This window comes from Giraffa tippelskirchi, chromosome 4 (assembly GCF_054371585.1).
Source record: "Giraffa tippelskirchi isolate mGirTip1 chromosome 4, T2T-mGirTip1v1.2.pri, whole genome shotgun sequence".
NCBI lineage: Eukaryota > Metazoa > Chordata > Mammalia > Artiodactyla > Giraffidae > Giraffa > Giraffa tippelskirchi.
In genome coordinates, this window is record NC_137278.1 from 116,794,385 (window position 1) to 116,820,114 (window position 25,730).

A 25,730-nucleotide genomic window follows, 5' to 3' on the forward strand; every position below is an offset into this window, starting at 1 on the left:
TAGAGAATCATTGCCATGGACTTTAAACTCTTTGCTCCAACTCCTGGAATGGTGATTTTTTTTAATTGCTCTCCATTTATTCCAGACAGCCCTCCTAAAGACTGATCACATCATTTTTAAAGGTCATCAAAGGTCACTGTTACTTATGCACATCATCTCCCTGCCTAAGCCAGTCAGACCCTTGCCTCACAATTCAGCCTCAGATATTAATACCTTCCATGTTGCAAAATCCATTCAAATGCTAACTCCTCTTCAAAACTTCTTCTTGGGTACATCTGCTGCCTTCCACAAGAAGTTATCTTTTTCTGCCTTTGAGATCCTTAGGAAGATTTTTAAATCATTCTTGTAAACTTGCAATATCGTACACTTTAGCATGAGTATAGCTGTCTTTCTCTCATTATTTTTGAGCTTCAGAAAAGCAAAGTCATACTTTTCACAGTGCCTTGTACTCAATAGGTGTGTTTTACTCATTCATTCATTTAGTGATTACCCACCATGTGCTGGAGAATGAAAGAGTGGTTAGATACAGAACCATGCATCATGGCTGTCGGTGTTAGTTACAGAAAAGATCTGATTAGGTCTTGTTTTATGTAAAAGTCTTTCCATATAACAGCATTAAATCTCTGCTCTGTCTATAGCTGTTTAGCTAATTAATTCCCAATGTTTCGTGGGTTACATTTACACAGAATGACTCATTTCATGAATTGGATGTATATCAGATTTGTTTCATAAGAATAGAATAATAAATAAAAGTTTATAGAATAATAAATCAGTTCATATGGAGTTTTAATGTATTTTTTTCACACAGACTATGAGTGTACCCTTGTCCTACAGCCATAGCTCTAAAGATGTCACTCTGGGAAACTACCCTGGGATATGATTATAACTCTGAGTTAATATGATCACTGTAATTATTCTAAAAGGCTTAGTCCTACTTCCTCTTTTAGAATACTTTCTGTAGTTACAGTTTCACTTTTGTTGTATGCTTATTTGATTGATATCAGAGCCTTCCACTGGACTGCACACTCAAGGGCAAGAATATCACTATTGGTCATTACTACATCTTCAGAACCTAATAATGTGCCTGGCACACAGTAGATCTTATATGCTGGTTAAACAAAAAATCTAAATGAATAAATGCTTCAAGATATTAATAACATGTGTTTTCATTATGAATTTAACAATTCTATGATGCACGACTATGTATGTCAGTGTTCTATTTCCAACATAATTGAATCTTTGTCTTTACCATTACTTATGGAGATCGGGAAGTGCCACATCTAGGATAGTTGTGGCTACAAAAACAAAAGCCATAGACAACATACAAAATGTTAGATAAAGCCAAAGCTGCTTGTTAAGCACTATGTGATGTATTTGGCAATAATATTTGTATTCAGAATATGAGGCAATAGTCCAAAAGTCTATGGGTTGCTCTTTTAGAGAAAGTTTTTATGAGAATTCTCTGGCAGTCCAGTGGTTAGGACTCTGTGCTTTCACTTGGTTCAACCCCTGGTCAGGGAACTAAGATCTCACAAGCAGAGAAGGAAGAAAGTCAAGTATTTACTTTGATTAAACTACTATTTTGTTTTCCCAAGTGTCCTTATTCATAGAAATGGAGAAAGCTATTAAAAAGAGACACAGATGCAATAGCTTCTAAGGTGGGGCATCAGCTTCTACTTTGTCTCTGCCCCCTCCACTTTTCATACAGTACTTACTTGTCCTACCACCAGAATTTCCTCTTGAAAGTCTACGTCTCCTCATGTAACTCTATTACTCAGTATCCTTTCATGATTATCTGCCCCAGTGGTTCTTAACTGCGGAGCAACCTCTCTCTCAAAGAGAACAGTTGGCAACATGTGGAGATATATTGTGGAGAAGGAAATGGCAACCCACTCCAGTATCCTTGCCTGGAGAATCCCGTGGGCAGAGGAGCCTGGTAGGCTGCTGTCCATGGGGTCACACAGAGTCGGACACAACTGAAGCAACTAAGCATGCATGCATGCATTGGAGAAGGAAATGGCAACCCACTCCAGTATTCTCGCCTGGAGAATCCCAGGGACAGAGGAGCCTGGTGGGCTGCCGTCTATGGGGTCGCTCAGAGTTGGACATGGCTGAAGCGACTTAGCAGCAGCAGCAGGAGATATATTGGGTTGCCACAACTGGGGAAGTGGGAAGCATTATATGAATCAAATGTGTAGAGGGCAAGGAGGAGCCTGAATATACTACAATGCACAAGACAGCCCTCAAAAACAAAGAATTATCAAGACCAAAAAGTCAATAATGCTGAAGTTGGGAAACTGGCCAAGGAATAAAGTCCAAATAAGTATATATCTCAAGTGAAATAGTCTTACCACTCTGTCTACATCTTTCACATAGGAATACATTTGTGGTTTAAGGGACACATCTGGCAAACACATGTGTTTTAGTTGATTGTCTGCCCCTTTTGGATGCTTCAGATGCTTTCCAGTTTGCCACATCCTCCACCACTTCTTACTGTCTTCATCCAGCTGTCCTCACTTATTCACATTTCCCACCTCTCATAAAGCATCCAGTCTTGGCAAACCCTACTTCACCTTCACAGAAGAGCCCTACAAACCTGCCTAAGTTCCTCAGTATGCCCTTTCATGTGTCCTTGTCTTTGCATTTGCTACAAAATTGAACTGGAATTTCCTATAACTGTGCCATCTGCCTGATGAATTAATCCATGTCCTTCCAAATTCACTCCTTTCATTTGTATCTTTTGTTATTGTTCAGTCTTTCAGTTGTGTCCGACTCTGCAACCCCATGGACTGCAGCACACCAGGCTTCCCAGTCCTTCACTATATCCCTAAGTTTGCTCAAATTCATGTCCATTGAGTCTATGATGCTATCCAACCATCTCATCCTCTGTTGCCCCCTTCTCCTTCTGCCCTTAACCTTTCCCAGCATCAGGGTCTTTTCCAAAGAGTCAGTTCTTTGTATCAGGTGGCAAAAGTATTGGATCTTCAGCTTCAGCATCAGTCCTTCCAATGAATATTTAGGGTTGATTTTCTTTAGGATTGACTGGTTTGATCTCCTTGCTGTCCAAGGGACTCTCAGGAGTCTTTTCCAGCACCATAGTTGCAAAACATCAATTTTTCAGTGCTCAACTTTGTTTATGGTCCCACTCTCACATCCATACATGACTACTGGAAAAACCATAGCTTTGACTATATGGAAATTTTTTGGCAAAATGATATCTCTGCTTTTTAATACATTGTCTAGATTTGTCATAGCTTTTCTTCCAAAGAACAAGTGTTTTTTAATTTTGACTGTAGTCATCATCTGCAGTAATTTTTGAGCCCAAGAAAATAAAGTCTATCATTATTTCTATTTATTCCCCATCTATTCACCATGAAGTGATGGGACCAGAGACTATGTTCTTAGTTTTTTGATTGTTGGGTTGTAAGCCAGATTTTCACTCTACTCTTTCATCTTCATCAAGAGGCTCTTTAGTTCCTCTTTGCTTTCTACATTAGGGTCGTGTCATCCACATATCTGAGGTTATTGATATTTCTCCCTGGCAATCTTAATTACATTTTTTTAATTTATCCAGTCTGCCTTTTATACACCATAATAAGCAGGGTGACAATATACAGTCTTGATATACTCCTTTCCTAATTTTGAACTAGTCTGTTGTTCCACACCCAGTTCTGTTACTTGTTGACCTGCATACAGGTTTCTCAGGAGCAGATAAGGTGGTTTTGTATTCCCACCTCTTTCAGAATTTTCCACAGTTTGTTGTGATCCACATAGTCAGACTTTAGTATAGTCAATAAAGTAGAAGTAGATGTTTTTCTAGAATTATCTTGCTTTGCTATGATCCAGTGGATGTTGGCAATTTCATCTCTGGTTCCTCTGCCGTTTCTAAATCCAACTTGTACAGCTGGAAATTCTTGGTTCACATAGTGTTGAAGCCTGGCTTGCTTGAAGGATTTTAAGCATTACCTGGCTAGTATGTGAAATGAACACAACTGGGCAGTAGTTTGAACATTTGTGTCTTAGCCATAATTTTATTGTGTCTACTTTAGCAGAGTTTACAAAGAGTAACATTTTGATGCTCATGCCTTTGCCTTCCCTTGAGATGCTTCAATATTACTGTCATGTTATAATTTGTATGCCATCTTTGGCAGCACCTAAGATAGTGCCTGCCATGCATTTAAGAAATCTCATTGAACTCCTTTATTATATCAATTTTAATGCACTCTTTATCTTTATAAATCACAGCTTTTATATATCTAATCATTGTGGAATCCAAGTAAAGAACAGTTTACACTATTTTTCTGTCATCACCATTATAGACAATAGAATTAACATTGCTGTCTTGTGAAACTGCAGGTATTAAACTATGTAAGAAAAGCAAAAGACATTGATGGCAAAAGACTGAAGAACAGTCAATATATTTAGTAGGGAAGAAAAATTTTCAAAATCAATGAATTTACTATATGATAATTATAGATGTTTCTCTATATTTATCTGTACAGTCTAAATTTTCTAAAGTAGCTAGATGCTGCTTTTAAAATAAGAGGGAAAAGATCATTTGCATTTTAAAGAACTATATTTTTAGATTAAAATTCATTTACTTTACTATAATATCTGAACAGGGAATTGCTGATTGGGCCCCCATTCTTGCTGTAAAGAACAAATTCTAAAAAACTCACAATTCATGCAGCCATTATGGAAGTTCCTCAAATAATTAAAAATAAAATTACCTTATGATCCAAAAATCCTACTTCTAGGTATGCATACTTCTGGGTTTATGATCAAAGGAAATAAAATCAGGTTCTCAAAGAGATATTTGCACTCTCAAGTTCATTTCAGCATTGTTTATGATACCCAAGACAGGGAAATAACCTAAATGTCCATGAATGAATGAATGGACTAAAAAAAAAGTGATGGATTGTATCTCCACACAATGGATTCTTCAGCCTTTAAAAAGGAGAAAATCCTGCCATTTGCCACAGAATGGATGAACCTGGAGGACACAACACTAAGTAAAATAAGCCAGACACAGAAAGAAAAAGAAAGACAAATACTGTACAACCTCACTTATCTGTGAAATCTACAAACTCATAGAAAGAAAGAGAAGAATGGTGATTACCAAGTGCTGGTAGAAGAGAATGGAGAAATGTTGCTCAAGGATACAAAGTTTCAGTTATATAAGACTGATGTTCTAGAGCTCTAACATGTAACAATGAATATTGTGTTGTGTACTTCAAATTTTTAAGAGGATAGATCTTAAGTCTTCTCACCACAAAAAAAAGAAGATGGTAACTATGTGAGTTGATGGATATATTAAGTAGCTTGATTATGGTGAATATTTCATAATGTATACATACATCAAATTTCAAGTTGTATACCTTAAAATATGCATAATTTTAACTGTTAATTATACCTCAGTGGAGCTTGGGACTGGAATGGGAAAGCACATATAACATTTTTGAGGCTGAGCCATTAAAGATTATAATGCGGTGGCATCAGCATTGTAGTTTGGATATTGTACTATTTTCTGTTTTCTTTTCTTTCACTCACATACCCATGCATTTATAGCACGTGACCAAATAAAGGTGTTGAGTGAACAAGGGCATATGTCCAGGAAGCACACACATACCAGGCCTGATGGAACAACATTTCTTGGAGAAAGCTCAGAAGCAAGAGCAAAAGCAAGTGTTCATTAACCACAGAGATGCAGGTATCCGATTCAGCAGATCCAGGAGTCAGATTATTGGAGATGGATCTTAAATTTGGCCTGGGTGACTTCTAAGTTAAATGTTGGAAAAGAAACAGCCTCCTTTCATGTGATGGATCAAAAGGAAGGACTGGCATGGAAGTCCTATAGTCATCCAAAATTGATTGCCTTAAGCGCCAAGTTACTACTAGTTTCTGTGGAGTTTGGAAGGGAGCTCAGCTCTTCTCTGCAAGGTTAGCCTGTAAGGGATTAGCCTTGAACAAATTAACCCTTAATTCCTAAAGTTAAATCTTAGTAATGATCCCTCTCATTTACTGAGTGAACATTTGCTTTACCAGCACTAAGTGCCTGGGACTGTCTGAGCCAGCCTCTAAACTCTATATAATGATTCTAATGCAATCCATATAAAAAAGGGATCTAGAAGCTCTAAAGCAAAAGTCCTTTATTTTTACCAATAAATAAAAGCCACAGAATTGAACAAGATTGGCAATAAAGATACAGCTTCCCCTTGCCAATTCTTTAGTCTGACTAAGTAGAATCAGGTTTCTTGCAAATAGCCATGCAGCTAGCACAACTGTGTGTTTGGGAAGAGAGAATAAATAGTCTTTCATTAAAAAGCTTAACATATTATTACATCAGATTCAAATTGAATTCTAAAAAGCAAAAGGTCTTACTCCATAACAAAACCTTCATTAAATATACAAGCCAAAAAGCAATTTAAATGGGATTTGCAAACCTCCAGGTTACACATTTCTCATGAAATCCAATTAAGTCAAATAAATACCAAATCCTAAGGATATAAGAGTTTAGTCTATTTTGTTTAGATGAATAACATCAAATTTATTAGAGAAAGAGTTTTTAACTTTTTTTAAGAAGTCAAGTATGTCTTAATGGGAATTGTAAAGCTATGTATTTCCTCACAGATTTTTAGCTTAAAATACTTCATAAACCTAAATATTCCCAAAGGAAGTGATTTCTAAATGTGGTAAATATTGACTCTATGACATAAATTGTTTACAGTACTTTTAAAAGTGAATTCGAGGTTCCTACTAAGCACCAGAGGTGTCTAGCTTCTGTGATCACACATTTTAAAAATGCATGAAAGGCAATATTTAACATCCTTAATTTTTACGTTGTTAATCTCTTGAACTCATATTTCCAGTTCACTTCTCTGATAGAAAATTATCCTAAAACATATTTCAATGCCTGAAATATCTTTTGATCACCTAAAAAACTTCTTTGATACAAAATTATAAATCATTGATATTCTCCGATGATCCAATAATGCTCAGCTTTTCTTCTGTATTATTATTGCAAATATTACTGCTACACTATTGATTAATGCACTACAACTATAACATTTTCATGGATAATTTTGAAAATTATCTTTCAATGTGATGAAAGGATTTCCTTTACAGTTCTTTTGTGTATCCTTGGATGATTATAACTCAATTGCTGGATTGAGACTTGGTCAAGCATTGATTTTATTCCTTTTTTATATTTATTTATTTTTGGCTGCACTGGGTCTACGTTTCTCCATGTGCGTTTTCTCTAGTTTCAACTACTCTCTAGTTGCAATGCTCAGGTTTCTCATTGCAGTGGTTTCTTTTGTTGTGGAGCACAGATTCTAGGGCACCCAGGCTTCAGCAGCTGCTGCTGTGGGCTCAGTAGTTGCGGTTCATGGGCTCCAGCATTCAGTCTTAGTAGTTGTCATGCACAGGCTTGGTTGCTCCGCGGCATGTAGGATCTTCCCGGACCAGGGATCAAACCAGTGTCCCCTGCATTGCAAAGTGGATTTTTAACCACTGGACACCAGGGAAGCCCTCTTTTTAAAAAATAGATATTAGTACTGATGACCACCTTCTCAGAGGTTCTCTGTTCCCCAGAATGGTTCCTCTTTGCGAAAAGTACTGTAACTCTCAGATACTTGCTCCATAAATAGCTAATATCCATAAGTAGTATCCATAACATCCATAAACAGCTGATAATATCCGGGAAAAGCAACAGCTATAATCAGCTTATCGCTTATGATTCTCCCCTCTCTGGAATCCTAAGCACTTTAATCTCATTTCTTCTGCAGTTCTCTGATATCTTTGACAGATAATTTTATAAATTAAATTTCTCTAGTTATTGAACTTAGAAGTATTTGTTCACTCAAAGAATTATTCAGCTCCATTCAAAAATAGAAGTCTGTCACAACAGGGCTGTTCACTTATCTATGTGTTTGTTTCTCTGTTTTTCAACCTGCCTGGGAACAAAGTAGATAAATTTTGGTACATTCATGACATTGAATACATGAAGTGATTAAAAAGAATGAAACAAATTTACATGGCCTGATACAGAAACATCACCAAGTTATATTGTTAAGGAACTAGCCTTATTTTATTCATACCTTTTGAGTTAATTTTTCCCTAAATATATACATTAAAAATACAAAAAAACACACACATAGTTTTAAAATCCTGACAGCAAAGTTCTTTGAATGATGGTACAAACTTAAGAATGGAGCCTCTCATTTCAGAATTGAAAATGATGGAAACAAAGGTTTCCGTTCCAAACATATGAAAAGAGCACTAACAGGCAAGCTGCTTTAATGGGAGAAAATCACATCTGGATGTTACAATATTTGTACTCTAGTCTGAGTCTTTTAGTTGAGTAATATTAAAAAGTCTCTGACTTCTGAATGTCTCAAGATGCAATCTGTAGGTTGACAACACTAAATAATATAATTCCTTTCTAGAATTCTGTGACCCATTAATGTGTTATTCCATACTTGACAACTTTACAAATAAAACAAGTGGATAAGCATCTTATATAATCAATATATGTTCCACTGATGCATATATAAATATATAAATAAAATTACAAATTATAAAACTATATGTCATATAACATATATGTTACATAATGCATAATGTTATAGTAATGTATAATATGTTTACATATATAGCATATAATATAATCAATTTGTTAGCTATTCTGAAATAAAGTTTTAACATTGAACTATTCTTTCTCCATGGATATATTATATTAATGATACAATAATATATAATGAATATAGCATAAATATATAATCCATAAGTAATATATACCATACATGTTGTTATAAATATTACTATAAAAGTGTAATATATAGCATTCAATTTAATAACTAATCTTAAATAAGTTTTGTAGTTTAACTAATCCTTTCTCCATTGATTTATTATTTCAATATTACAATGATATATATGTGACATGTTATTTTATATATATATATATATAAATTCAATTTGCTAACTAATTTGCAATAGTTTTAAGTTTAAACCTACAGCTTTAGGTTAACTGGCTATTCTGTGTGTGTGTGTGTGTGTGTGTGTGTGTGTGTAAGTGTGGTGTTTCACTTAATGACAAAGTATATTTCTAAATTACTTAGTTTATTTGATGACTACACAAGACCTTTCTGGTTCCAATAGCTTTTACTTTTTTGGCTGTATTCCATTCTGAAAGCTTTTTGATTACTCTCTCATAATCTTGACTATTACAGACCTTTTAAATTTTAAATAACATTTATTAGAACACATTTTTTTAAGTGTTAGGATTTAAACTTACAAAAACAACTTCAAACTATAGAGTTTTGATTACTCAAATTAACAAATATATGTGTATATATATATGTATACATATATATATATTCCCCTTGTAAAATGTCAAATTTAATGAATGCATGAGACAATCTTTATCAAAAAAAGCTAAATAGTAAGGTATAAATCTTATAGCCATTTAATTAAAATAATTTCAAGTGCAATACTTTTATGTTTCAGTGTCTGTGAGAAAGTTGGTAGTCTTATTTAGACTGGTCAGTGTGTATTAAAAATGTACATTCTCTATTATATTTAGCACTACATTATTTTAAGTAATGGCTGCAATATTTTAGCATTCAAGTATAAAGCCACTGTAGCAGAGACTATGGGTGCCCTCTCTAGAGCCCTTGAATTCCTTTAACTGTTTCTGTGGTTCCCTTCTCCAGCTTCTGTCCATTGCTTTTAAGAGTTTATACCTATGATTCTCTTCAGAGGACTTATCTTGTCTACTAGGAGGATTTGTCTACCCTCAAATACAAACAACGGGAAATGCTTTGAAGTTTCACCAAAAATTCCTTGCCATCCAACTGCAGTATCGTTAGCCTGCTGAGTAGTGTAGGAGTATGAAAATCTAAATCCTATGCTTTAAGACAAGACAAACTCTGAGACATCATTTACACTCCAGAGATGCCCCATAAGATCATTTCTATTTGTATTTGTATTTCTATTTCTATTTCCACTTGTATTTCTATTTCTACTTCTGGGAGAATTGAGTTAAACCAATCAACTTGGAATTGAGCAGCATCTTGCCATAGTGCTAATGAGAAGAAATAAGGCCCCACTCCCCTCATCTTGACTCTAACCACACTTCCAAAGAACCATCGCTTTGTGAGGGTAGAGGCAATGGGACAGTTCTTCTACCCTGTGGCCCTGCTGGTGGAGGGCTCCATCCAAGGTGAGATGACTGTCCTTGTGCAGAACATACAGAAGCTCTGTCCACCCTGAACTCATCCTCGTTCAGCATGAACATGGGGCATGTGATTAGCTAGGCAGATGGCATTACTCTTACTGGTAGTTTTCCAAAAAATGAAAATAGCATTTGACTCTCACTATATACTAAATGGAAAATAGTTTCACATATGCAGTAAGGTTTATTCTAATCAAGTACTTTAAAAGATATTTTCAGCTACTGTTTAAATCCTGGAAGCAAAATATTCTTATATTGATATGTTTAGTTGTTTTTTTTTTCCAGAATTTAAATAACACAGCAGATGGTAGTATTATTTGAAGCAATTCCAAATTGTTTCACCTAAATGTAATTACATTATATTATGATTACATTATAATCCTATTAGAGAGAAAAAGAAAGGGGCAATAGAGGTGATGTTTAAATTAAACAATTATATTCAAAATTGTTAGGTATAATAATACAGCTAGAGCAAATGGCAGAGGTGATAGCATACTTTGACATCAAAGTAAGTTATTGTTATAAGTGAATGTTTTAAAATACAAAAAAATGCAATAAAAATAACTAATTTTGACATTATTTGTTATTGTTCTGTAATGAGGATTTTTTTATTAAAACCAAAAGTTTTATTTCAATGTAACATACATTAATACTTTTATAATTCTCTCTCATATGAATTAAGGCTGCAGTTTACCTACTTCTTTAAAACAAAAGATCTCAAATTATATGAGGTTGTATTTCCATATGTGTTAGCATCAGAAATACACCACAAAGAGCAGTTTTATCTTTTTGTTTCATAAAATTATCATTTTTAGCAATAGGATTCTTGAATTTATACCTGTTTTGTATCTTCTGGCCCAGACACACATGGTCCTTCAGAGGACACAAAACGTGTCCAGTTTTTTGCATCACTGCTTCTCAATCATGCATAAGAATCATGAGGAAAAGCTGATAAAACACAGGTTTTTGGTTGCCACTCCAAAGATTCTGATTCAGTAGCTCTCGGTTGGGACAAGAGAATTTGTTCTTTTTTTAAACAATATAGCGGTGCTAACGCTGCCTACATCAGGGATCACACTTTCAGCCAACATCCTCTAGGTGACATTATTCTTTTTGTTTTCCAGTAAAAGATTAATGTGGTAGTGAACATCTGGTCCCATAAATTCTTTTCACCTCTTGTTCTATATATGACAAAGAATGCAGAGATTTTTTGTTTGTTTGTTTTATTTGGTTTTTATTTGCTTTGAATTTCAAAATTACACTTTAGGTAATTTTGCAATGTAAATGTTGGGATTCTTCAAAAATCCAAAAGATTAGGTTCATCAAAGCATATATTTTGAAGAAAATATCTAGCCCTTGACAGGCTCATCAGAGCATTATGTCTGGAAAACTAGATAAATCTCTCCAAGAGAATCAGCTTTTGAGGAGTAGTGTCAACTTATTTCATCCTCACAACTGTCGCTTCAGCTCTAACTAGCTGTTACCTGTCTTTCACTGGATGCTTGGCCTGTCCTTGATTGCTTGATAGCTTCCCATTATTTTTCACCTCATCGAGAAAAAGTAGTAAAAAGTGAGAAGTAACATACTATTTACATCCTTGAAAGAACAGTTACTCCATGTGTCTTGGAATTAACTAAACCTGGGATTGAATCCTGGTGTTGTTCTGGGACTCAGTCACAAGGTGCCTTCAATTTCCAGGCAGCTTGCATCTATCAAGACCTCTGAATCTCAGAAGACCCTCATAAGGTATTTTATTGAATAATTAAGTGTCTGAATTTTGGATATTTTATTGCAAAAAGTTTAGAAGTTTTAGCAAACCTTTTGTTGTGGTTATTAAATATTTTTGACAGACTTCCATAGTTTTTCGTTATTGGATTGAAATCCTGGACATTCCTTCTGTAATTGTCTGTTTTATGAGAACATGTACAAGATACTTTTCTCAGCTTTACTTTCTCTCATCTGAAATATAAAATGGACAAGATGACCTACATTCCCAGCTCAGAAGTCATATTATTCCAAAATCCTTATACCACATTTCTCAACTAATTTTCATTTGGAGATGGTGAATATACAACATAGTCTTACCTATGAGAAAAAGGAAAATGAAGGACAAATGAGGGTTGCATATATTTTCATGAAGGAAACTGTATTAAAATTATTGATGGAGTTTATACTACCCCAGGCCAATTTCCTAATCCCAGATGTAATGTTTGGGCTCTCTATAAACCCGTATTGCTCAATTATTTATGTTGTATTGTTCAGTCACTAAGTCGTGTCTGACCCTTTGCAACCCCATGGAAGGCAGCACACCAGGCTTCCCTGTCCTCCCTGTCCTCCGCTGTCTCCCGGAGTTTGCTCAAGGTCGTGTCCATTATTTATAGCCTTTGAGAAATCATACTACTAATCACTGCAGTTAACTGACACTAGAGAGTGGCATTATTTGATAGCTTTGAAACATTATCCAACTCCAGATTTGTATAATAGACATAGCTTTCTGAATTCCTAAAATGTATTTTTTTGAGAAACATCATAAATATATAACATAAAGTAAACAGTTCTGTGGCATATTTATATAAGAAGATAAAATTTGAAACAGGATCTAAAAGAACTAGGCTTAACTTGTATCACTCCTAATTTTAATAACAATTTGACAAAAACTTGGCTTTTATTATGCTTCCGTAGAAATCCTTTGACTTTCAAAGGAGCCGGACCCTTGCCATACAGGGCCCCGGGCCAATCGTTTACAGCTTTGGCGTCTGTTATTCTGCATCCAAGCTTGTCACTTCATCAGAGCGAAAGCAAAAATCTGGAGAACAGCTTTCTGGGCAGAGCAGGAACAGAACTCTGGCCTCTTCTCCTCATGAATTCCCTCAGAATCATCACAGAAGTACCTCGGCATGGTGGACACTCACTTTGAATAGGATTATCAAGTCAATCTAGGCTTAACTTGTCTTTAAGGTTCACCATCTCTACACAGTCTGCTCTCACTCAACAAAGAAGCAACCAGCTCTCTGGCTAATGTCTCCTTTCCTTGATATTAGAACTCGCCTTTCCAACAGCTGTTAGTTTTTAACAACTTCACAATCTCATTTTAAGACATGTAGAGACATCCTTACCTTTTGAATACCATGAGATACTTAAAAATCTTACCACAATATATTTAAACCATTGTTTATTCTAACTAGCAATACTCCTTTCTATAGTCCAGACTCCTAATTTTAGTAACTAAGTAAAAAAAAGTATTAAATCTTCAGATGAAAAAAGCCAGGATGAATAGAAAGTGGCACAGATTATGCAGAGTCGCCTGGTTAAAAATCAACAAGAGCTTTAACATAACGATGAAATATTACATCGGCAGGCTTCAAAATCAATTGCATAGATAGTATGGTGGAGGTATGGTAGTTTAAGTGAAAAACACAGAAATTCTTATCTAGCCACAAGTTTAATACAAGCAAACAGTATAATGATACTATATATATATTTGCTCAGATGCTTCAGTCATGACCAACTCTTTGCGACCCTACGGACTGTAGCCCAACAGTTCCTAAGACCGTAGGATTCTCCATGCAAGAATACTTGAGTGGGTTTTCATGGCCCCTCCAGGGGATCTTCCTGACCCAGGGATTGATCCTGTGACTCCTGTGCCACCCTACAGTTCAGGTGAGCTCCTTACCACTGAGCTATTGGGGAAGCCCTATGTGTGTGTGTGTGTGTGTGTGTGTGTGTGTGTACATATAGTATATCAATGTCTTTTATTCTGCTGGCTTCAGAAGGTTTTCTAACTTTGAATCTTGTGTCTGAAGAAAGTATTTTGAAAAAGAATCCAGAGTAATTTTTTAAAACTTTAATATAACATAAGAATGATTGAAGGAACTAATGCTGACAAAACCATCTGAGCAGTTGTGAGTTAGAGATGGAGATAAACTATCATTGGATAAGAAGTGGAGCATACTATTGTTTCTAAAATTTAGTTACTTAATTCTGTGCTATTCCTGAAGAGGAAATTAAGATCAAAGGGGAAAAGATAGCTGAGACATGTTTTGGCTCAGATAAAAATCAACTTCTAGGAAATCATCAGTGGATGGCAGAGAAAGAAAATTCCTCACCAAAGTGATTAGAGAACTAATCACTAAAAGAGGTGTTAGCAGATATCATGCAACTAATTCTTAAAATTACTCCTACCCTAAAATTAAATTAGAAAACAGAACTTCTGTTCCTCTACCCAATTTTGAAAATCCATGATTCCTCAGTCTGAATGGCAGTTTCTTAAGGACAAGTATTGCTTTCTTTCATACTACTCAATTTTGAAGGCTCTCTTAGAAATGGTGTCATGAATCACGATGTTTCTTTTATCCCTAGTACAAGTGCATAATTTACATAATGAGAGCAATGAGCATCATAGCCAAGAAGAAGGTGATCTAAGGCAATACTGAACACAGCGGAAATAAGTGATTTTGAATGAATAGATAGTTTTCCATTTATCTCAAATTTTGTTTTAAAATATTTTTATTTAAACTGTTATTGCTCATGATTTCCTTAGCAAATGATAAGCAGAATCATGGTTACTTTTTATTGCAATCTGAGAAGTGTCATAAAAAATTCTTCCGTTTATATAGCTTTAACCTTTGTTTTCCCCAGTGGTCTAGATTTCCGGTGGCAGAGTGTTTTCCTTACATATTTATAGATGATAGAGTATGTGTAACAAAGAGTATACCTAAGATTTCTTCAAGTGTGTACAGTGAAAGGGGTTTTTTTTCCCTTATTTATAGAGCATTTTAAAAGTGAAAAAATTCAGGGAGAAAACTAGCAAAAGTTTGAAAATCTTATTACTTAAAAAGTAAGTATCAGATTACATTTTAAAATAAGCTTCACATGCTATGCTTTTGCTAGATTTTCATCCCGAAACACTTTCTATTTGGTTGATCTTTATGTGGTGTTTCATATTTCCTGCCTCTAAGAAAATGTTTTTGGATGTATATCGGCACATTACCTTTGGGCAACACCATTACAAATGTGTTTTAAAAAAAAAGAAGAAAACAGTCTAACATTTTGGTGTTAGACATAGAGGCTCAAATTTCAAACTGAATGGGTTTGGTGCCAAGATATCATTCATCCACTTCAAAAAGACAGTACAAAATTAGGTGAACAAAATCTTAGAACACAAATGAGACATATATGGTCTTCAGAATAAATCCTTTCTGTGGGTCTTTTCAAATGGTGCAGTACTGTCATTTATATAGGGATGAATTTTCTGACATTTTACAATTCACAAAGATACATTATCAAGTTTTCTTGGAGATGCCCCTATGTATTTCAAAGTTTTTTTTTTTTTAAATGTACATAATTGGAATGGAATAAAGGCATCTAACTTCACAATGTAAGGTATTTTAGTCTTTTCCAAAAATATTGCAGCCTTAATGTAAGTTAATTTGACTCCCCAGAGAGCTTTTGATATTTTTTTAAAATTAATTATGGGACTCTGATATATTCTGATTATTTCAGGTTGAATACTCTGCTACAATTTCTACTAACATCAAATAGCAAAGTATAAAATGGTGCAGAAAGGTAGCATGGAAGATCTTCAACAGAAAGGAATAAATTAAAGTAAACATTTTCTAAATGTTAATTTTTAGCTTAAGATGATGGTCAGAAGTTTTATGCTAATTGTACAAATTTTTTCTCTTGTGAATCTTGAATTCACAAAGCAAATTGTAAGTGCTAAACAGACTGCATGACAGAAAATAAGCTTATAGGGTTGAGTAAGCCTGCAGTTTTATCTGCAAGAAAGTCCAAAGACGAGATTGACATCAATGAAAAGGGTCTATAGGCTCCTCTGTCCAGGGAATTTCCCAGTCGAGAATACTACAGTGGGTAGCCATTTTCTTCTCCAGGGGGTCTTCCCAAGCCAAGGGTCGAACCTGGATCTCCTGCATTGCAAGCAGATTCTTTACCATCTCAGTCACCAAGGAAGCCCAAATTTCAAAGCATGATACATCTCTTTTTGGTTGAAAAAGTTAAATAGAAGAGGAGATGGAGGGTATATTCCCCACTATAATGAGAAATATGATGGAGAAAAACAATAAAAGGGCTGATTTTGTGTTATAAGTTACAAAGATCACTATCAAAGGATGCAAGGACCCCAGAAATGTGGATACCAAAATATTTGGTGATCCTCCCAATAGGAGGATTAGACCTGTTAACAAAACGTGTTAAATCCAACCATGATCATATGACTTGTTTTGGCCAGGAAATATGAGTGAAAGTGACACATTCCATATCTAGTCTGAAGGTTTAAATGTAAGCTTACTATATTTTCTTGTCACTGATAGCAATTCTGGAAGCATGCATTATAACAGAGTTTTCATCAGCCCATACCCTAGATAACTGTGGTGAGCATAACTTCCTCGCTTGCCTGCAATAGAGATGAAGCACATGTAAGAAATAAATTTTATTGCTTTAAGTAAGTGAAATTTTCAGCTTGTTTTCACTGTACCATAGCTTATGTTATTCTGACTGATACATTAAGCCATGTGGCCTATGAGGACAACACTGGAGGTTATAGTAAAGAAAGATGATCCATGGTGACTAGAAGCAGTGTGAAGGATAGTGGCACATTTAAAATATTCCATTAATTTCACACACACACACACACACACAAAATATTGGCACTGGATATCTGTAATTTCATTGTGGATATCTGTCATGCAGGGAGCTCACAGACACCTATTACTAATACCACACTGTGCAAATATAACACAGATTTTATGGCAGAAAAACTTGCAAGCAGAGAAGGAGTAGAGTAGAAGAGTATCAGTAGAGTACATGCAGGCTTGTGGTATATGTATATGTATACAGTGTATACATATGTATACAGGTGGATATAAAAGGCTAGGGTCTTGAGAGAGCCCAACCAGTTATACTCTGATTCTCTATCTATGTTCTAGTAGTACTGATAAAGAGAAATATTAGAAAATGTAGGGGTGCTCTCATTATAACTATGATGTTATGAGTATTGGGACTGTCAGAATGGTATCACCTCTTTCCTAACCACCAACTGTGGCCTTAGAACAACTTTCCCAAGGATTGAGTCGACATAAGAGCAATTCCCAGTGATAGACCTACTTATCTGAGTGGAAGAGTTCGAGAGAGAACAAATTCCTCTTACATAGGAACTTCTATAAGATTATCTATACCCAATCAAGAAATTTAAATCATGATGTCAACTCATTCAGTTTTCTTCTGTGAGTAAAAGTAAGAAGTAAGCCAAGGGGCAAGAGTATTTAGAGAATATCTTTCTTTATAGAAACTAAGAATAAGGGGAAAACCCTTTCTCCCTAAGATCATTTTGCTGTCTTAACTATTTGAGTTTAACCATGTGGCTTCTCTGGTGGCTCAGACAGTAAAGAATCCGCTTGCAATGCAGGAGACCTGGGTTCAGTCCCTGGGTTGGGAAAATCCCCTGGAGAAGAGAATGGCTATCCACTTCAGTATTCTTGCCTGGAGAATCCCAATGGACAGAAGAGCCAGGTGGACCACAGTCCATGGGGTTGCAAAGAGTTGGACATGACTGAGCGACTAACACTTTTACTACCATGAGTCCAATGGTCATCCAGAAGTATGGCTGAATGCATAAGACATGGGTGATCTCTCAGAATAATCCTGAATCAACCTTCTAGAAGCAACTCTCCAATGTCAACAATGCGGAGGGCATAAGTTAAGGGCCCAAAAGATTCTGAAATGAATAAAAGTATTGCACTGAATTACAACTTCCCAAGGCCACTCTTGACTAAAAATAAATTCTCCATTCCATTTCTATTCTAAGTTATGGCTTGTTATTTTGTGCAATATAGCCTATGAGACCATGAAATCAGTGAAAACATTAAGAGAAGCTTCATGAAGACCTACCAATGATAGCATGCTGATACCTTCCCTTATTAAATTCCCAAGAACAAATTAAATATCAGAAATAAGATTGTTTTTACTACAATGGGAATTAAAGTCAAATATTAAATTATTTTACTTTGTGAATTCAGAGAAATTGAAAGCTAAAATCTACCCACCCCCTCTACTTTGTATTGTGCTTAGTCTCAGCTGAAATGTTTCTCAAAACCAAGTGGAGTTGTGCTTTTCTCACCAGTTATATAGCCTGTGCTGTTTTTCCCTCCAATTGTTTCTGGTTCCATGACATGAATTTAATGCCAAGTCTTTCATGGACTGCCAAGTGCTTCCCTGGTGGTTCAGATGAGAGTCTGCCTGCAATGCAGGAGACCTGGGTTCAATTCCTGGGTAAGGAAGATCCCCTGGAGAAGGAAATGGAAACCCACTCCAGTATTCTTGCCTGGAAAATCCCAGGGACAGAGGAGCCTGGTGGGTTATAGTCCATGGGATTGCAAAGAGTTGAACACGACTGAGCAACTAACACTTTCATGGGCTGAACTTTCCAAGATTATAAAGAACTAAACAGCCTCACAAGATTTTCACTGCACTGGGCAATATCCACCAAATTTAGAAAAGAAGCCAATCTGCATATCTCCTCCCCAGTCAGTCCAGACAACAAAACGTTATTCCTAGAATACAATTACGGTTGATACAGACTCACTGCTATATGGCTGATAGAGGGTAGGCTGACAAAACGATTGTCATTAGCCTCAGCAGGATGTCAGTTAATCTATAACCATTGAATGGTATCAATGACTTTGAAGTTATCCATCACTTCGTGAGAGTAATATCCCGGGAGTAGTTCAGTTTCATACTCTGCCTGTATCATGCTTCAGGAGAGGAACACTTCCCTTGGAAAGCAGCATTTATGTCCCTCTTGCTACTCAATAAGTTGGGACCTTCCTAGGCATGAAGACATGGGTTCTCAGCTCTAATCTGTAGTGTCTATACCTATCTCATCTTCTGTTGTTTATCCCTAAGCATTGTCTGTCTCTTTCATGACCCCAAGAACTGTAGCCCACCAGGCTCATCTTCCATGGCAATTCCCAGGCAAGAATACTGGAGTGGGTGGCCATTTCCTTCTTCAGGGGGTCCTCCCGACCCAGGGATTAAACCTGAATTGCCTACATTGGCAGGTGGATTCTTTAACGCTAAGCCACCAGGGAAGCCCCTATGCACTCTTTATTGAGGTCTTGATTTCTGTTTTCCTCCTTAACTCTGTTTTTGGCATTTCAGCATCAAAGAGCACATGAATTATTTGTGTGTTCACTTCAGTCATTCTGTCGTGTCTGACTCTGTGCGACCCTGGATTGCAGCACGCCAGGCCCCCCTGTCCATCACCAACTCCTTGAGCTTGCTCAAACTCATGTCCGTTGAGTCAGTGATGCCATCCAACCATCTCATCCTCTGTCTTCCCCTTCTCCTCCTGCCTTCAATCTTTCCCAGGATCAGGATCTTTTCCAAGGAGTCAGTTCTTCCCATCAGGTGGCCAAAGAATTGGAGTTTCAGCTTCAGCATCAGTCCTTCCAATGAATATTCAGGACTGATATCCTTTAGGATGGACTGGTTTGATCTCATTGCAGTTCAAGGGCCTCTCAAGAGTTTTCTCCAAGACCACAGTTCAAAAGCATTAATTCTTCAGTGCTCAGCTTTCTTAATAGTCTAACTATTATATCCATACATCACTACTGGAAAAACCATCGTTTTGACTAAGACAGACCTTTGTTGGCAAAGTAATGTCTCTGCTTTTTAATATGCTGTCTAGGTTGGTCATAGATTTTCTTCCAAGGAACAAGTATCTTTTAATTTCATGGCTGCAGTCACCATCTGCAGTGGTTTTAGAGCCCAAAAAGATAAAGTCTGTCACTGTTTCCATTGTTTCCCCATCTATTTGCCATTAAGTGATGGAACTAGATGCCATGATCTTTGGGTTTTGAATGTTGAATCTTAAGCCAGCTTTTTCACTCTCCTCTTTCACTTTCATCAAGAGGCTTTTTAGTTCTTCTTCACATTCTGCCATAAGAGTGGTGTCATCTGCATATCTGAGATTACTGATAATTCTCCCAGTAATCGTGATTCCAGCTTGTGCTTTATCCAGCCCAGCATTCCGCATGATGTACTCTGCATATAAGTTAAATAAGCAGGGTGACAATATACAGCCTTGACGTACTCCTTTCCCGATTTGGAACCCGTCTGTTGTTCCATGTCCAGTTCTAACTGTTGCTTCTTGTCCTGCATACAAATTTCTCACGAGGCAGTTAAGGTGGTCTGGTATTCTCATCTCTGAAAGAATTTTCCACGGTTTGTTGTGATCCTCACAGTCAAAGGCTTTGGCATAATCAATAGAGCAGTAGATTTTTTTTTCTGGAACTCTCTTGCTTTTTCTATGATCCAACGGATGTTGGCAATTTGATCTCTGCTTCCTCTGCCTTTTCTAAAACCAGCTTGAACATCTGGAAGTTCACGGTTCACATACTGCTGAATCCTGTCTTGGAGAATTTTGAGCATTACTTTGCTAACATGTGAGATGAGTGCAATTGTGCGGTAGTTTGAACATTCTTTGACATTGCCTGTCTTTGAGATTGGAATGAAAACTGACCTTTTCCAGTCTCGTGGCCACTGCTGAGTTTTCCAAATTTGCTGGCATATTGAGTACAGCACTTTCACAGCATTATCTTTTAGGATTAGAAATAGCTCAACTGGAATTCCATCACCTCCACTAGCTTTGTTCGTAGTGATGCTTCCTAAGGCCCACTTGACTTCACCGTCCCGGATGTCTGGCTCCAGGTGAGTGATCACACCATCATGGTTATCTGGGCCATGAAGATCTTTTTTGTACAGTTATTCTGTGTATTCTTGCCACCTCTTCTTAATATCTTCTGCTTCTGTCAGGTCCATACCATTTCTGTCCTTTATTGAGCCCATCTTTGCATGAAATAGTCCCTTGGTATCTCTAATTTTCTTGAAAAGATCTCTAGTCTTTCCCATTCTATTGTTTTCCTCTGTTTCTTTGCATTGATCACCGAGGAAGTTTTTCTTATCTTTCCTTGCTATTCTTTGGAACTCTGAATTCAGATTGGGTATATCTTTCCTTTTCTCCTTTGCCTTTAGCTTCTCTTCTTTTCTCCATTATTTGTACGGCCTCTTCAGACAACCATTTTGCCTTTTTGCATTTCTTTTTCTTAGGATTGATCTTGATCACTTCCTCCTGTACTGTGTGTTCATGTGTTCATTAAATAATTAAGAACTAAGAGAACTGCCTGCTAGAGAAGAGGCCATCACATCTTCATTTTGTTCCTGGAGAATCAACTACAGCAGATTCTGAACTGAAGCTGCTGTTGAAACATGAATCTGTGCCACTGGAAAGGTGGTAAAAACCAATACCTTTACCAGTCAGTCCTCATGATGCCTTTTTCTGAGTATCCTAATGCTCTAGTCCTTGAGTTTTCTCAACACACTAGATGGAGAGAATTCCAGTGTGTTATTTCCAGGCACTGTTCCTCTACTGGCCTTAGGAAGGCTTGGCTAGTTCATACAGCTAAACTTACTTAATTTTGATTCTTTATTATTCAGGATGAGCACTCTTTCATGAGTCTGAAACCCTTTTAGGTTTTTGGTCCAGTTATGTTTTTATTAGCATTTTCTAGTAGAATCCACCTTGTTGGGTCCCCACAGTTGTTGTTAAGTTGCTAAGTCCTGTCTGACTCTTTCCCACCCCATGGTCTGCAGCACAACAGGCTCTCCTGTCCTTCGCTATCTCCTGGAGTTGCCTCAAATTCACGTTCATTGAGTCAGTAATACTATCTAACCATCTCAGCTCTGCCACCCCTTCTCTTTTTGCCTTCAGTCTTCCCAGTATCGGGATTTTTTCCAATGAGTCAGCTCTTTGCACCAGGCAGCCAAAGTATTGGAGCTTTCAGCTTCAGCATCAGTCCTTCCAGTGAATATTCAGGGTTGATTTCCTTTAGGATTGACTGGTTTGATCTCCTCACTGTCCAAGAAACTCTCGAGAGTCTTCTTTAGAACCACAATTCAAAAGCATCAATTCTTTGGCACTCAGCCTTCTTTATGGTCCAGCTCTTACATCTATACATGAATACTGGAAAAAACATACCTATGACTATATAAATTTTTGCTGGCAAAGTGATATCTCTGTTTCTTAATATGCTGTCTAGTTTTGTCATAGCTTTCCTTCTAAGGAGCAAGTGTCTTTTAATTCCATAGCTACAATCCAAGAAAATAAAATCTGTCAGTGAGAGATCTGAAACCATGAGTTTTGGGACTGCCAAAGGCATCAATATTCCAACATCATGACCAGTGACTGGTTTCAGATTCTGGATTGGTTAATCCTTTCCAAGCAATATCCTCCCATGTACATTATTTTAACCAAAATTTCAGACTTACACTATCATTGTCTTCCTTGTTTTACTTTGTGTCATCATTCCCATGTTTTTCCTTGGAGTCCTAATTCCATACTTTTTCACAGTATATTTTCTCAAGACCCAAATGTTCACTAGGTACTTTGCTACACGATGTCACTTTGAATCTCAGAAAAAAATTTTTTGATTAATTGACATTCAAGATCTTCTTTTCTCAAACATGTTCAGATCTTTTTTTTTTCATATAAATAGTACCCGAATCTTTCGAAGATGCTCTCCCAATTTCTCTGATTATGGATATTATTAATATTGCTAAGAAGTCAACTGTGGTTTTCTGGTTTTCCTTTTTTGTTTTGTTGTTTTGATGATCAAATGCCTAGAACAATAACTTGCACATTATTGTTCCTCAGTTAATACTGAATGAATGAATGAATGATTATTTTTCAGGATTTATTCAAGATTAGCCTCTCCATGGGTTTATCCTTGTTGTTGTTTAGTCGCTAAGTTGCATCTGATTCTTTTGTGACCCCATGGACTGTAGCCCACCAGGTCCTTTGATCTTGGGTTTTCCCAGACAAGAATACTGGAGTGGTTTGTCATTTCCTTCTCAGGGGATTTTCCCAACCCAGGGATCAAACCTGTGTCTCCTGCATTGCCAGGTAAATTCTTTACCACTGAGCTGCCTGAGAAGCCCCATGGGTTTAATCTAAAAGGAATCAAATTAAAGGCAACCAAAGTACTGCCACTGTATTGGCCTAGAGTTAAAATTTTCCACAGAATCACTGAAATACAAGATACAATACAGCAAAGAATCACTTTGCCTCCTATGGCAGTAAGACTGTGATTTCAAAAAAATTCTCTGTTTTCCCTAGATCCTTTGCTTCAGCCATGTTTGCATTCTTGGCGCTTGTTAAAGCTTCATGCCTGGCTTAAGCCCAGGGAATCTTCTGTAGATATGGGCACTCACTGCTATAAAAACAGAAACATACCTCAACAAGGGAAAATTCACCCACAAAGTCTTCATTCAGAAAATGGCATTTACAACTGCTTTCTCTATTAGTTTAGTCTCCAAAAACACCAACTGCAAATTCTAATTCAAGGCATCTTTTTTCCTCTCTATATACAAATCTTAGTTTTTGTTTCCCTTTTGCATTCCTTGTTTTGGCTACAGGATTGTTAGAAACTAATAAAGTACCACCAACATTTAGAGCCACTCCCTTCAGCAAGCCAGAATCCTTGAACGCTCAGTGTCTATTTGTTTCTAAAACTGTCCTCTACCTTGTTTATCCCCAATGACTCCATCTTCATCCAGGCGACACACTTATTTTATATCTTTAGTCCTGGTATATTTACTTTTATAAGGATTTTGTCTTTACAGTCACTCCTCAGATAATTTTACCAAAAAAACACAAAAACCCAAAACAGAATACTTAAAACTCAAGAGATATAAAAATTCATTCAATGGTTAAACTTTGGAAAAACCCATTTAAAACTAATAAATAAATATGATGTTAAGATACACTTTTGAAAAATTAAAGTGTGACTTTCATATAAATCTAACATGAAAATCTGTCAAAGATTATATTCAATTTTATTATTCAAGAGCTAACCAGTAAGATAAGACTAATTAAAGGAAGATTTGAGAACCAAGGGTTTATATAGTCAGTCAGTCAACAGACTGCTAAGAGGAATTGTCTAACAGATACAGAAGTGGTTTATGTCCTTTAAGGCCACACAACTGTAACATTTGCATTTATCTATTTCTACCAAACAAAAATCTTTAAGTTCACATGTAACACTAATGGTTTTCAGGACACAAATAAAGTTTTAAATTCTAAGTCAAGCACAGTGTTTTCTCTGATAAAGTTAAATAAGTTTTGGATGAGCCTGTTTTTTTAGACCTAAAAATATATGCAAGATTTGTAAGTCCATCCACCTGTTACATTTCAAATTTGGATAACTTTTCTTAGCAAAAGAAAATCAAAACACAAAGAGAAGTTCTGCAACGAAGATTTAACATTAGGTTAAGAGTTTAATCTGAGATTTTTTTCTGTTTATAATTGAGCTGAGATATTAAGAAAGAATAGGAATACTTATTATAAGTAGCAACATCATTTTTGCCAAATGCAAGCATAGATTTTAAGAAGGTAGTAATTCAAGTAGAAATAGCATTCAGTTTAAAATAGCACATAGTCAATTCAAGCACTAGAAATAAAAGAAGGTTAAAACTAGAAGAATATGGATAACTTTACTTTTTTAAAAAATGGGTATCACTCAGTAAAGCCTTTTTTTCTTTAATTGTGGAAGTTTCCCTTAGAGGTTTTCCCCATATGGAAAAATCATTATATCAACCTGGCACATAGGGACATAAGATTCAGTGTACAGGGAACAGAAATTCATGTCTTTAATTTGGTAGTTCCATGTCAGGAAATAGTGTTTTTTCCCCTTTTATATTCTTGTTTTCATTCCACTGAAGACTCATTTAAAATAATTACAATACCAGCCTCAGTATATAAGTAGGACCTGCAAGTCAGTCGTGGACTTATGTTGGCATGATTTATATGTGTTTTAAAACATACCATCACTTATTTAACAGAGTAACAGAGTATTGTGTTTTCCTGAGTGGGTTTTAAAAATATTTTCAGTACTTTATCCCTAGGACAAAATATTTTTTTATCCATAAGATTATCCAAATATTTATTTGTCCACAGAAATGTAAGCATAATTTGAAAGCAAAATGAAATTTGAGAATGCAAGCATCAAACAATCATCATTTAAAAGTAATTCTTCAATAAAGGAAAAAGTCCTGTAGTAATTAGCAACATGCATATATGTGTGTGTGCGTGTGTGTGTGTGTGTGTGTATAATGACAATGATTGCCATAAACTTACATGAAATAGTTTTAAAATATTATGTATTTATTTAATAAAGAAATGTCAAGTTACTCAGCAGCATTTGATTTGTAATACACATATTACTAGACAGTTAGTTATGGATATTGAAAACCCATTAGTACAAATTACTGCTCACATACCATCAGTGACATGCAGGGTCATGTAAAATATCCAAGTTAAAACTTTGATGTATATACTTAATAGCTTTCTCCCATTGCCCCCTAATCCAACTATTCATGACATTAAATAATAAATACAAAATATATGCTATCATTATTATATCCT

General features: G+C 36.0%; 1 long non-coding RNA gene across 1 annotated transcript in view; it reads left to right on the forward strand.

Annotated features, from left to right (window-relative positions):
* Positions 1-5,244: 5,244 nt before the first annotated feature.
* LOC145545166 (uncharacterized) overlaps positions 5,245-25,730 on the forward strand; it is a 51,362-nt gene continuing 30,876 nt past the window's right edge. The window contains exon 1 of the long non-coding RNA XR_014081925.1: positions 5,245-5,296. This is a non-coding gene — a long non-coding RNA (uncharacterized LOC145545166). The remainder of the gene's footprint in view (positions 5,297-25,730) is intronic.